Source organism: Cavia porcellus, unplaced genomic scaffold, assembly GCF_034190915.1.
Source record: "Cavia porcellus strain 051 isolate PalLab524CR breed Dunkin Hartley unplaced genomic scaffold, mCavPor4.1 scaffold_19, whole genome shotgun sequence".
In the NCBI taxonomy this organism is placed as follows: domain Eukaryota; kingdom Metazoa; phylum Chordata; class Mammalia; order Rodentia; family Caviidae; genus Cavia; species Cavia porcellus.
In genome coordinates this window covers 66,918,755-66,931,672 of record NW_026947502.1, presented here as the reverse complement: position 1 = coordinate 66,931,672, position 12,918 = coordinate 66,918,755, and the positions used below count along the sequence as shown (strand labels likewise).

The 12,918-nt window shown below is 42.9% G+C and overlaps 1 protein-coding gene across 1 annotated transcript in view; it reads right to left on the bottom strand.

Moving 5' to 3' along the window:
- Cacna1c (calcium voltage-gated channel subunit alpha1 C) overlaps positions 1 to 12,918 on the bottom strand; it is a gene marked incomplete at its 5' end in the record, with an annotated part of 685,364 nt that overhangs the window by 391,465 nt on the left and 280,981 nt on the right.

Below are 12,918 nucleotides of genomic sequence, written 5' to 3'. Positions count from 1 at the left end.
TTATTTTAATAAGGGTTATATAGTTTTATATAGTTTATATAGTTTTAATTCATGCAACAGCCCTATGATATGCTTATTACTACTTCACATTGCAAAGGAACTAGGACTTAGCAAGCCTAAGTGCCCTGCCCACATGGTTGGCAGAAATTACATCTAGTCTACAGAACGCCAACAACAATACTGCGAAAGAGCATCATTCTTCCTGGACTGGTTGGAGGATTCAAACAAGACATTCGAGCAAGCCAAGGCAGTGCCAGGAAGGCGTCCTTATTCGCCAAAGATCCTGCACCAGCAACGACGACAGCACACCTTTCATTCTGGGAGTGTGTCTCAGCCCCTGTGAGATGAACAGCATGCCCCTAATATACCCTCAGCTCCTCATCCTCCGTGACACTGGGGGAAGCAGCTCAGGGTCCAGTAGGAGAGGCCCCAGGTGGTGCAGCCCCGAGCACATTTCCCTAACAAAGCCAAGTACAGCTTCTCTGGTCACCGTTAACAATCCAGTTAATCCTGCTCCCACGGTAGCCCTCCCATCCTGCCTTCCGGTCTCTTCCTCAGTCTGCATGGTTAGGAAAAGAAATTCTTTGACACAGACACTTCCTTCCTCCAAAGAAGGCATTTTCTATACCTCCAACCAGCCCTTTCTTATCCTGACTTTCCAAGGTACCTGCTCGGAGGCTCCACACATCCTCCTCTGAAACACATACCTGCCCCGCTAAACCCAGGGAGGCCCAAGGGTTAGTGCACCAGCCTTATTCACCTCTGTGCCTTTCTCACACCCCCACCCCAGGCTCAACTGCCATGACATCCGCTGGGGAGGGCAGGCGCAGCAGAAGGCTCTTTTCCGACACTGCTTCTCCACCTGTCCACACTTACCCACCTGCAGACTTCAGCTCTGTGGGGCCAATTAGAACATTAACTCTTCGGAGTGGGGCAGCTGGCTATCAGTGCCCAAGAACTTGCACTGAGTCAGCTGCATTTTTGCAAAGGTGAGAGAAAGTCAAAGGAATAATGAGTGGGGGAGCCAGGCAAGCAAAGCACATCGAGCTTCATCATTAAGGAGCTGCACAGTTGTGAGCAAGCTCCTTACCTGTTCTGGCGTTGGTGTCATTGTGTGCAAAAGTGTTTTTCCAAATTCAAATATTCGTCATTTCTATGTGACTTGACACACAGTTCCCATGATCACTACAGGGCAGCCTGAGCAGAGTACAAACACGTAACTGCCAACACAGGGAGGCTGTTCTTTGGCAAAAAGCGTGTTTGATTGGTTTGGATCCTGAAATGTCATCTGGGAATTCAGTGTCCTCAAAGCACATTGCAAGCACATTGGGCCACTGGATATACGGCTCCCCTACATGAATCACAGAATGTTGTGTTCATGGAATAGTCTCTGCTGGCACAGACGCTTTGTAAGGGTCAGGGACCCAGTGTTTGTATCATCCACCATTGTGTTTCCAATGCCTAGCACCACCCCAGCATTTTGTAGGTACTCAATAAATGTCCACTGCATGAATGAATTTCCATAGCAGGTATGATCTCCTGACTACCCCGAGGACAAGGCAGCAAGCACATATTCAACAGACTCTATAGCCTTTCCTATCCCTTCCTTGATTTTCATAGCAAATTGGGTTTCTGGTCATTCCATCAGTGAACTCTGTACAGGAAGGTTGCCTCTGGAAGTGCCTCATTCCCTTCCTCTGGGCAGTCCAGCAAACTCAGGACAGCCTCTGGGCACAATGCCATGATAACCACATCTTTGTGAAGACACAGTTTGCTGATGGGCTGTGAGCTCTTCTTTCCAATATGTTTCTTCTTCCTTTGTTGGCACAAAGAAGCCCAACTCTTACATCTTCCCTCCAGGTTGTCTGTACCCCCGACATGACATGAGGTGGAACCCAGCATTTCTTAGGAAGCTTCAGCTCCTGCCTCCTCTGTCACCATCCAGGGGCGCATCTACCCCATACAGGAAAATGTGGTATAAAATTAATCAAAGCCATCCAAGGTCAGCGAAGCTTTAGTCTTCCAATTTGGTCCACTTTGTGTGAGGGGGCCTCTTAACCTAACTGGCAGCACGACAGCTTGGCATTTTGGTATCCTTACAGGCAGGCTTGGAGACAGACATTTAATTAAAATTTACCTTCCTGTGTACTGTGTTGCCCCGCTGTGTACGCTGGTCACAAAGGCACATTCAGCTACCTTTTGGCTTCTGGTAACAGCAGCTTTATCAGTGAAGGCTACACTCATGAATCTGTTGACTGAGGCTGCCAGAACCACTGCAGGGGGTACACCACAAAGGAGTGATTGATGCGCATACTCTTCCTTACACAGGCATGTGGCAGCTCATGGTCCTGGGGGAGACCCATAGAAGGCAGGCACTGGCTCACTAAAGACACCATGCAGGACAGGTTCCTAGTCCCCAGTCACACCGCACAAGGAGAGCACTCCTAAGACCTCATGGATAGCAGGTTGTAACAAAAAACTAACTTAAAGAGAAGAATGGAATTGAAAACAAGCTCAATGGGGAGACACAGAAAGTGCATCTTTGGGCTGCAGTCAGCCCATTCTAAGGCAGCTAACTACATTTTGCAGGTCCCCAAGAATAGCTGGCTGATGGGCCCCTACACTGCCCAAGGAAGAAGCATTTGTCTGAGAGTGTCTACATTTCAGTGATAGGCTAGCATCGTCTGTTAGCAGAAAACCATCAAACCCCAGATTGTCACTCCTGAGAGATCAGTAAAGGCTAGAGCAGTGGACTGAGAGTGGAGGTTCAACTTCCTTTCTCAAAAAGACAAGGAGAATTGTTTGTCCTTGAACAGGACTCTATTCATCACCCCACCCCCACCCCTAGCTGCCTTTTCATAGTGCTGGGAAGGAACCCAGGCAAGTCCTCTGCCACAGAGCCATAGCCCAGCCCCTCGGTCCCCTCTGATGGCTCAGTGGCCTGGGCCTGACTGTCCCTGCACACTCAGTCACAATCACAAAGATTCTGCCTCAACTGTCCACAGTTGTGATTCTGTAAGTGTGGTCACAGGTCAGTAACTCAGCAGCATTGCTGAGCTGGTCAGATATGCAGGTTTTCTGGTTTTCTCCCCATCAAAGCATCTTTGAGCCAGCAGTGCACAGGAGACCCTTGGAGGATGCTTGCCAGGAGCACAGCTACTCTGAAACAGGGGTGAATGGAAAACCCAAACATGGGAATGAAACTTGAAGCAAAAGCCCACCTGAGGAATTCCAGTACCAGCAATCTTTAGAGAAAGAAGCAAGGTCATCTTTGATGCTGGCACTAGCTGCAGCTCAGGTGTGCAGATATACCATACGTCCCTGAAAATAAAACCCAACTGGAAAATAAGCCCTAAAATGGTTTTTCTGGATGCTTGTAACACAAATTTACCCCCAAAATACATACATTTAGCCCATCTGTTGCAACACATAACAGATGCACTCTATAATAAAATGTTAATGTATTAAATAGGGATAAATATTACTGACATTAATACTTAAAATAAATGATAATATAAATGACAATTAAGTATTTATAAATGCCCATGAGAACACCTTTTGATGAGAGATAAATACCTCTGCAATCAAAAGAACTCAAGACTTACTATCAAATGACCAATCAGACTACAGACACAATACAGGAACGACGTGCCCACTGGATAACGAATGAACATGGTTGTGTCTAACATGTATCTTCATAATTCAATACTCCATATGTTGTAACAATGCATAATAAGCAAGCTGCATGGTAAGAAGTGTTCATTTAAAGAGAGCTCTATTGCTGGACATGTAAGACTGGGACCAATGATTCTGCAGGAAACAGAGTTGCAAGAAAGTCAGGCCAGAACTGGGGGTTTGGGGAGCTATGATAATGTTTCAGAAGCAGAAGACATGATTATATTCGAATAAATATAGATTTTTGTACATGAATAAATGTAATTGTTATACATGAAAAAGTAAGGCATCCCATGAAAATCAGACATTGCATCTTTTGGAGCAAAAATTAATGTAAGATTTGATCTTATTTTCAGGGAAATATGGTGTCATCTTGGAAAAGCATCTGACTCCCTGAGGGTGGACACCCAGTGCAGCCCTGGTGGCCAGACTGCTGCATTCAGTGTAGAGCCAAGCGGCCACCGCCCCGGGCCCGCCTATCCCAGCTCTCTTTCCCCTGGGAGACAGGGCCCTGTGACAAGGTCTGCAAGGAAGAGCCTCCTCCTATTAGGGTACTAAGAAAGCCCAGGGCCAGGAAAATCAATCAGAGGGCAGAGACTGAGTTAGGAAAGAAAGAAACAAGGGTGTATAGTTCTGGATAGGGACCCAGAACTAGGCAGGGGTGTGCTGTGGCTGTGACTGGTGTCACCTGCTGTAGAGAAGAGCACCTGGAGCAGTCCCAGAGTGGGCACACTCCCACCACCACCCCAAATGCCACCAGGCTCTGTGGCTGTGATTATCTCATCCACCACCTGCCCTCTGCTGTCACACAGGGTCCATTCTACCACACACCAAAGGCTGCTGAGCTTGGTATCACTGAGCTCCCTTGCTGAGACCCAAGCAGAAGGTCCCTCCCCACTGGGCCCTAGGCACCACTGAGTCACCGATGGAGACAGACGTCGGTGCAACTGGAGAGCCGGGGTGGGGGGAACAGGGTAAGTCGGTGTTGTACACATGCTCATTGGGAGTGGTATGGAGGAAGCAGATGCCAAATAACTGAGGGACTGTCCTGGAGGTGAAGGGACCAGAAACCAAAGAAGTTTCTCCAGGCATCAGCAGAGGACTGGCTGCCTAACCAGTGAGCTCCACCATTCCCCAACAATCAAAGGTATCTGATCACAGGACAGAGAACGCATCCAGCTAGTCACGTCCACTGGGGTACAGGTGAAATCTGACAGCATTTTCCCTACAGAGGGAACAAGAATACCTGGGTCCTCCAGCCCCTTCACTCACTGGTAAGCAAGAGTGCCAATCATTGGAGCAGAACTAGTTCAAGCACCTCCCAGTCACAAGCACAGAGGACTGGGGCTCGCCATTTCCCTGGACCACTATCACACAAGGTCTTGCCATTTTCTTAACAAAGGAAAAAAAGCACACTTGTTAAACTCAGACTGAAGCATAAACAGGACTGAGGCCTCTTTACTTTTGTGCCTTTATGTGTGACTTTTTGCTTTTTTTCTTTTTCTGCAGCCTACTTGTTATCAGAGTGCGCACACATGAGTGTGTGTGTGTGTAGTGGGTATATTTGAAACAGGGTAAGAACAGCGCTTTACTTAGATGGTATCTTTCATATTCATTTCAGGTCACTCTTCACAAGAAGTTGTGTATGGGGGGTTCAAACACAAGCTATCAGAGTATTAATAGATTCTGACCCTTAACAGCGGTGGTGGCAAACCTAGGCACACAGTGGGCCACCTGTATCTCTGAAAGTTCAAAGAGTGCGCTACAGCGTGCCCCAATCTCCACTCATAATTTTGTCCCTCTTGCCCTTTTCTCCACCCCTGCAAATAACTTCTTAAACCTCCCTCTCCCCTCCCTCCATGCCAGAAATAAAAATAACAACACCAAAGTCCACTTTGCTCCTTTCACATTGCTGTTATCTCTTTGTTTATTCTTCCTTTACTTCTGAACTATTTTCTTTCTTCCTCCTTTCTCCTTCCCTAACCCCCTACATCCCAGCCTTCTTGTTACCAATTGATCAGGTGTCTTTTTGGGTTACTGAAAAAAAAAGTGTGAAACTGTTAAATTTTTAAATTGTATGCTTGATGTCTGATTTTGTAGAACAATTCATTTGGAAGTATGGCCAGCAGGAATGACCAAAGTGAGGAGAGGGTCAGAACCTGAAGACAAGATTGACCCTGCAGATCATGTACTGAGAGAGAAAGAAACAAGACGGCACCTGGAACCAGATCCAAAAGCTACAAGATGACTCCAAACAAACAAACAAACAAAACCCTAAGTTCTACAGGAGGTAGAAAAATGCTTGGAGACAACACCAAAGGTATAAAAAACTGATTAACAGGAATCATAACTGAAAATGTTCCAAATCTAGGAAAAAATTCAACATTCAGGCAAATAAGGCATATAGAACCCCAAATAACCATGAGCAGAAAAGAACTTCTTCACAACATATCCTAGTCAAAATTCCAGAAACTTAGCACCAAGAATACTAAAACCCAGGGAAAATATTAAGAAACCTATAAAGGCAAAGCTATCATAATACAGTAGATTTCTCAGTACAAACCTAAAAGGGTTTAGAGCTTAGAGCAAAAGTTGTCAAGCCTTAAAAGAAAACAACTGACTACTATATCCTTCAAAAATGATAAAGAAATACTTTCCTTAACAAATAGAACCTAAAGAAATTCATGACCACTAACTTGGCATTGAGGAAAGTACTTAAAATAATCCTAGACAGAAACAGGGAAACCACTATCAGTAAAAAAACTCAAAGGAAAGAACATATCTATCTAGGAGAATAGATAAAAAGATAAATAAAGGAATCAGCACTGGTAGAATAGTCTAGTGAGAGGGTATAGTAAACACTTTACAATAACACAATATTAATGATCTTAACTCCCCAATCAAAAGGTGTGGACTAACATATTGGATCTAAAAACAAAAGTCAATCTTACTATGTCTTCAAGAACACATCTCATTCACAAAGAAACACAGGAACTGAAAACAAAACGTGGAAAAGGATACTCCATACAACTGGAGCCCAAAAGCAAGTAGAAAATATCCTATTTTCAGACAAATCCTTTTTTTCAGACAAAGCAAAACTTTAAGCCAAAACTGATCAAAAGGTAAAAATATGGCCATTATGTATTAGTATAAGGGAACAATTCACTAAAAAGAGATAACAATGGTAAATACATATGCACCAAATGTCAATGCACTCAATTTCATAAAACAAAAATTACTGGACATAAAAGGACAGATAGGCACCAAAACAATCATAGTGGGACAGCCTCCAAAACCCCACTCTCCAAACAGACAGGTCAACCAGACCAGAGCAAAACAAAACAAAGCACAAAAATCAATGAATGAATTCCAAAGGTGAACAACACCACTGAACAAAGAGGCTTAACAGATACCTATGGAATTTTTCATCCAACAATAGAATAAACATTTTTTCCATCAGCAAAGTATACCATATGTCAGGCCATAAAAAATATGAAAGAATTATAATAATCTCCTGCATACTATCAAATCATAGCAAAACGAAACTAGAATTCAACAGCAAAAGAAACCATAGAAGCTACACAAACACATGGAGATTAAATAATACACTCTTGAATAACCAAAGGTTATCAGAAGAAATCAGGAGAAAATGAACAGTTTCTATAATTAAATGACAGTGAAGATACAACATAGCTAAACTTATGGGACACAATGAAAGCAATTCTAAGGGGGATATTTATAGAGTTTAATGAGATCACTTTAAAATAATAATACCGAATAGACTAATCATGTATCTCGAGGCCCCTAAAAAACAAGAGTGATCCAAATCCAAAACTTGTAGAAGGAAACAAATTATAAAGACCAGAGTGGAAATGAATGAAATTGAGGCTAAAGAAATAATACAAAGGATTAATAAATCAAATAAATGGTTGTTTGAAAGGGTAAACAAGTCTGATAAATCTTTAGCCAAGTTTACAATAGAAAGAAAAAAAGAATCCATATAAATGCAAATAGAAATAAAAAGGATGGAATCAAAACAGACATTGCTGAAATTGACAGGATTATAAGAAATTATTCCAAAAGGCTATATTTCAGTAAATTGGAGAAGCTAGGAGAAATGCATAAATGCCTAGAAGCATAGGAATTGATAAAATTGAACCAAGACAATATAAAAACTCTGAATAGACCAATAATAGGCAATGAGATAGAGGCAGCAATAAAAATCCTACCAACTAAGAGAAGTCCAGGATCAACTAGATTCACAGCAGAATTTTACCGGAACTCCAGAGAAGAACTATCACCAGTATTTCTCAAACCCTTCCATGAAACTGAACAGGAAGAAACACTGCCAACTCATCACTTGAAGCTAGCATTACACTTCTACCAAAATTGGACAAATATTTAACAAAAAAGAAAGCTACACACCATTTTCCTGAACACCCAAAGATGCAGAAATCCTCAGCGAGATACTTGTATACATAATGTAACAAATCATTAAAAAGATCATATACTATGATCAAGACAGCTTCATCCCAGAGATGCAAGGATGGCTTAAAATATATAAATCAATAAATATAATATATCACATAAACAGAAGCAAAGATAAAAATAACATGATCATCCCATTAGATACCTCTTAGAAAATCCAATATCCATTGATGGTAAAAATTCTAAGGACAAAAAAAATTACAGAAAGAACTTACCTCAAGTTAATAAAAGCCACTGATGACAAACTCACTGCAAGCATCATACTAAATGGGGAAAAACTGAAAGCATTTCTTCTAAAATCAGAAACAAGACAAGCATGGGTGTCTACTCTCACCATTCCTGTCCAACAGCACTTTAAAATTTAGCCAGAGCAATCAGGCAAGGGAAAGAACTAAAAGGGACATGAATAGGAAAGGAAGATTCAAACTCAAAAGACATGATCCTTTATATATAGGACCCAGAAAATTCCCTCACGAAGACTCTTAGAACTAGTAAGTTCAGCAAGGTAGCAGGATACCAAATCAACACATGAAAATCAGTAACGTTCCTGTACCTCAGCAATGAACCCACCAAGAAAAAAATCAGGAAAACAATTCCATTCACAATAGTTTCTTAAAAAAAAAATTAAATACTTATGAATTAACCAAACTAAGAAAGTAAAAAATGCTATACTGAAAATATAGTACTATGAAAAAGAAGTTGGAGATGACATCAGAAAATGGAAAGATCTCTCCTGTTCCTGGATAGGCAGAATCAATGCTGTCAAAATGGCTATATTACCAAAATGCAATTTTCAAAAAACACGATTTCAATCAAAATAACAACAGCATTCTTCACACAACTGTTCGAAACACTTGTAAAATGTTTATGGAACCCGAAAAGACCCAAAATAATCAAAGCAATTATGAGCAACGAAAGTAAAACAAGAGACATTACAACCCCGAATTTCAAGTTTTACTAAAAGGTACACTAATAAAAACAGCATTACCCTGGCACAAAAATAGCCATATTGACCAATGGAGTGGAACTGGGGATGCAAGAATGATTCTATGTGCCTTCAGGCGCTGGAATTTGGGATATTAAATACACCCTGGTGAAGACAGCCTCTCTAACAAATGGTGCTGAGGAAACTGGTTATCCACATGCAGGAGAACAAATCTAGACCCACATCTTTCATGCTGTCCTAATATAATATGAAAATGGATGAAGACTTAGATATAAAAACAGAAACACTGAATCTACTGGAAGATAAAAGTATGTAAAATTCTTGAACATACAAGCATAAGCAAGGACTTTCTGAAAAGAACCCAATTTTACAAAAAATAACACCAAAAATCAACAAATGGGATCATATCAAGCTAAAAAGCTTCTGCGCAAGAAAAGAAGCAACCAACAGAGTGAAGAGACACCCACAGAACAGGAAAAGCTCTGCCAGCTACTGTTCAAACAGAACTAATATCCAGGAAATATAAACAACTAAAAATATTAGACCCAAAATAAAGACTCAATCAAAAAATGGGAAGTGAAATGAACAGATAGTTTGCAAAAAAAAAAAGAAGTTCAAATGTCTAATAGATGCCTGAAAAAATATTCATGTCTTTAGCCATAAGGGAAATGCAGGTCAAGAGAACACTAATATTTTGTCTTCCTCCAGAAAGAAGCACTATCATCAAGAACTCAAAAAAAAACACATTCTGCCAAGATTGTGGGGGGCAAAGAAACCCTTTTACATTGTTGGTAGGAATGCAAACTAACACAACTACTATGGAAATCAGTATGAAGATTTCTCAAAATGTCAAAAAATATATATATATATATATATTTCATTTGACCTTGTTATTCCCCTTCTAGGGGTCCTTCCAAAAGAGTCAAAGAGATCATATTACATTGATATGTATATACCCATATTTATAGCAACACAATTCCTAACAGCTAATTGTGAAAGTAGCCTATATGCCTATCAATCGATGAATGGATAAGGAAAATACACATATGCACAATGGAGTACTATTCAGCCATAAAGAAGGATAAATTTAAGTCATCTGTAGGAAATTGTTTGGATCTTAAGATCATAATGCTAGGTGAAAGGAACCTCACACAGAAGGCTAAATATTGCAGTTTCTTTCATGTGAAGATACCCCAGATATAAATAATTTAAATAGCAAAATAAAAGAGAAACAGGGGTGTGCTTTGTAGAGATGGGAAAGAGCTCTGGGGAAAGAAGAAGAGGCAGGTGAGGTGGCGAAGAAGTAAAGATGATTAAGATGAAATATGTGTGTGTACCAGTTCCCCAAATGTATATAATTCTTACACAGTGCAATCATACACCAATAAAACATACCCGCCAACCCACTCCACACATATACACGAAATGCAGATTCTCAGGCCTGACCCAGAGGCACTGAGATCAGGGCATGGAGTCCAGGAAGCTGTCATTTAACAAGTCCTCCAAGTGACTCCAATGTCTAGTCAAGTGTGACAGCAAACGGTCTACAGCAGTGCGTGACATCTGAGTATTTAGTTCACAGAGGCCAGGTGCGTCTGATGTGTGGCTCCTGGTGAAAATTCTCACTTCAAGCCACATGCTCTCTCCCAGTGAGACTCAGGATTTGCGCTCGCTCATCGCTGGCCATGAGCACATCTAGACGCGGAGCTCAGACTCTCGTTAGGGCGTTGCCCTCCAAGGACTCGGCCTTCTGAGTGCCATGGAACAAACGGGACATGTTCACTTGTTTTCCTTTCTCTGGAACCTCACCACGTCACACTGCCTCTGGGGATACTGGTCACCTATCCGGTGACATTCTGACACAGGGTGTGTGTGTGTCTGGACCACAGTCAGGAGATCAGGGAAACCCCTCTCTCTGGGGGTCCCTTGAGGTAGTCAAGTAAAACCTGTACCACGCCCGGAAACACTTTCTTCTAGAACATTCCTTAGGAAGAAGAGAGATGGGGCGGGCTAAAAGGATGGGGAAACTAAGCAGGCTGCGGTGGGTGGTGATGTGCGCGTGTCACCTGTATTCCCAGCTAGCAAGGAGACAGAGGCAGGAGGGTCATTCAAGGCTGAGCAGTCCAATGAGAATCCATCTAGGGGTTAGAGGGTACCCAGAAAACTAGGGGGGAAAGAAAGGCCTTTATGAGAAGCCCAGGGGATCTAAATGGCAGAACCACCTGTCCCTCCACGTCCAAAATTTGATTTTTATCTTTCTGAGACTCTGCTTAAGCTTGTGCTTAATGATGTGCTCAGGGCAGAATCATAAGGGAGAACCGTTACCAGTTTTTCTCCTGGCAAATGTCAAGACCCGAGACATATTCTTCTGGGACAGTGAAAAAATCCTTTATCCTGTTCTGCGTATCGTTCAGTGGGGAAAACAAAATACAGATCAGTAATAATGAGTCTCCTGACCACAGGCACCTCTCCACGAAGAAGAGCTGCCCAGGGAGCCTGGACGCCTAGTGATGTCCTCCTGGGATTCTCACTGGTTTCTGCCCTTCCACATTAACCAGAGAGCGGCCAGCGCAGGTCCATGCCACCCACATTTCTACACCCACACTCCACCAACAGCAGCTGCTGACTGACAGCCCGCCCGCCTAAAGCCTACAAACTGAGTGCCTTGCAGTCATCAGCCCACATGACCAGGACATCTTCCCCACAGGTGCAGGGCCCTGGCCACTGGCCCTCCCTATCAGGCATCCTGCCTCGGGCTCATTTTCCTCTGATCATTCCACCTCAAAGGATTCTGTTCTAGAAATACTAGCCTGCAAAATGTCCCCTAGAGTTCCTTTATTAAAAGATGGGCCAGAAGCCTTGGGAAAAGAAAACATTATTTGCTGCCCTCTTTCCTTACAAACACCCAAGCTTGGTTCTCTGGCCTCAGTAAGTTCTGACATCTGCTCTCAATGCGAAGTCAAACAGGTCAGTCCAGTTTCAGTGCTCTTTGCAAGAAAAAAGAAAAGCAAAAGTGGGGCTCGCCAACTGCAGGCTGGGGGTAGCGAGCTCTTTGTGACTGCTTGTTTTAACAGCTCCAGCAGTCACATGCAATCCACCTGAGGAACCGTCCTTCAAACGCTGTGCAGTTTCAAAGGGTGTCTCCATCTCTGGTGGGAAATGATAAGATCACCGCGAAGGTGGGATTCCTTGGACTTACAATTTAAATCCCTAACAAAATTCCATCACCTTCCCCTTGAAAAGGAACAAAGCCTGCCTTTGAATGAGCACACTGATAACAGGTTGAGAACAAAGAGGGTTGTTAGAGGGTGCTAGATAAAAAGGTATTTTTAGAAGATTGGGAAGTAGAAGATGGAAGGGAGAGGAGGAGCAGAGAAAATAAGCTTGTCTACAAGTCCACTTGAAGTAATTCTACCTCTGTTTCAGGGCAGAGACCTCTCCCAGGAGAACCCCATCACACTCCTTGAGTAGGGGATGTTCAAGGAGAGTTCCCAAGAATCGAAGCTCTGGAGGCTGCCGGGCACAGCAGGAACCGCAGGCAGAGAATATGGTGATTTCCTCTGCAGCCCGAGTTCCGCCTCTTCACAAGTGGTTGCAACCATTAGAGGAAGGGGAAGAAAAGCTGGACTGCAGCACTGCCCATTTCTGGGTGTGGACTTCAGCTGTCATGCGTGCCATCTGTGTTTATGCTCACATGGCATTCAGAAAGCTGAGCTCTCGTGAGTTGGCCCAACCCACTCATTCCAAGACGGAGGCAATTCCTGTTAGGTACACACGCAGAGGAAGTGGACCAACGTGCAGAATTTCTG